The sequence below is a fragment of the Solanum pennellii genome, chromosome 9, assembly GCF_001406875.1.
Source record: "Solanum pennellii chromosome 9, SPENNV200".
NCBI lineage: Eukaryota > Viridiplantae > Streptophyta > Magnoliopsida > Solanales > Solanaceae > Solanum > Solanum pennellii.
In genome coordinates this window covers 24,829,245-24,831,041 of record NC_028645.1, presented here as the reverse complement: position 1 = coordinate 24,831,041, position 1,797 = coordinate 24,829,245, and the positions used below count along the sequence as shown (strand labels likewise).

At 30.4% G+C, this 1,797-nt stretch overlaps 1 long non-coding RNA gene across 1 annotated transcript in view; it reads left to right on the top strand.

The window, feature by feature from the left end:
* The window catches only part of LOC114074092, a 1,001-nt gene extending 605 nt beyond the window's left edge, over window positions 1-396 (top strand). Inside the window, exon 2 of the long non-coding RNA XR_003574570.1 lies at window positions 254-396. This is a non-coding gene — a long non-coding RNA (uncharacterized LOC114074092). The remainder of the gene's footprint in view (window positions 1-253) is intronic.
* Window positions 397-1,797: the final 1,401 nt, after the last annotated feature.

The window sequence follows — 1,797 nt, the reverse complement described above, 5'->3', positions numbered from 1 at the left end:
ATACTCAATCTAAAGAACATGTATCCCAAATGAGTATGGTATGGAGGCTTGAGTCCTCACAGATATGTTCGGTGATGCTATAAATGATGTTTATACTTGTTGCTATCACATGTTAAGAATATTAGTTGATTTTATGATGTCATCTGAGATATATTGCTTTCTATTTTGAGTTGGCCGATGATACCTACTCAGTACTTGTGGTTGTACTGACCCCCTACTTTTATGTTTTCTTCTTGTATATTGTGGAATGCAGCAAACGTGCCGTCATCTTCGACTCAACAGTAATTCTAGCCAGTCTTCGTCACACCGGATCTTCAGGGTGAGCTAATGCTTCTAGCTTGGACTGGATCTCCTTCCTCATGTCTTGATGCCTTGAAGTTTCGGCATAGACTAGCTTTTATTTGTTTTAGCTTCTTAGAATACTCTTAGTTTAGTAATTTGATCATAGATGTTCTTGTGGTGATGACTTCCAGATTTTGGGGAAATAATAGATGTTGAATTTTAGAAGTTATTGAATTGTCTTTTATTAATGAGTTTAAGTCTTCCGCATTGCTTTATGTTGATATTAAATTGAAATGTTAAGGTTTAGATTGATTGGTTCGCTCACATAGGAGGGAAAATGTGGGTGCCAGTTGCGGCTCGGTTTTGGGTCGTGACAATCAATACACTAGTGAATAAAGATCTTTTTATCTTGAGAGGGTCTATTCGTGTAAACATGGAGACTAGAGGGGAATAATTTCCTTAAGGGGACATTGATCATGCACTGGACTCACATTTTTTCATTCTATTATTGAAGATCCTGGTATGCTTTTACACTCATTAATTACTGTTTTTTAGTACATGCTTTGAACTTTGTTGTTTTTGTTTATGCAGAGTTATTGTTATAAGTATTTGTTAGTACAGATTAAATAACAGATGTTAATTGGCTATTCAAGCAAATTTTCTCTACTGAAATTGTTGAATGTACAATAAAGACAAAACTCTTAAATATCTATAATTTCTTCATCAACAACGTCATTTCTTCAAATACAAGGATGTGATTTTGTGTTGTTCAATAAAATACACTCAGAGTTAACAACTTTGCATGCCCATATTTTTTTATTATTATGTTATTGCTATCTATTTTTACTAAATTTAGTCAGTAGATATTATGAGTACATTAAAGATAAATGTTGATTGAAGTGCTAGTTAGTTTATTTTGTATGTTATTCCAAAGCATAGCAACTTTTCTGGTTAGAATGATTTGTTATAATCATTGGATATCTCATAGTTTACTCCCTTTAATGTATGTTTTTTTTCGTTATCTTTTATTTCCTTAAAATTGTATTAATTATTTTTCATTTGGTATGTATATCATCTCACTAGACAAAAAATTCATTCTTTTAATGTTTTTCTTTCTCATTCGGCTCTTCTAAATAATTTTTGTGTTAGTTATGACTATTTTCGGCAAACTTAATTTGTAGAATATGAAGAAAAAAAATTACTCTAAATAAAAGTAATATCTTAAACTACAAAAGATATGTCTAATTAAAATAGATTTGTTGTCCTTCATGTCCCAAGTCATTGTTGAGCTTTGAGATAGGTAGGTTAGACTATTTTTTAATTTTGTAATGGTAACATAAGTCTAGAATATATATTTTTTTACCTATATTATACTTTGATAATACTACAATTATACATACATATTTCTGAATAAGGCGTAAAGTTCCATTGATGAAGCCTGAAGGGCCTTCAAAACTATAGTGTATTGAAAAATGAATTTCTAAAAGGATCAATAATATGATTTTGTTTTTATTT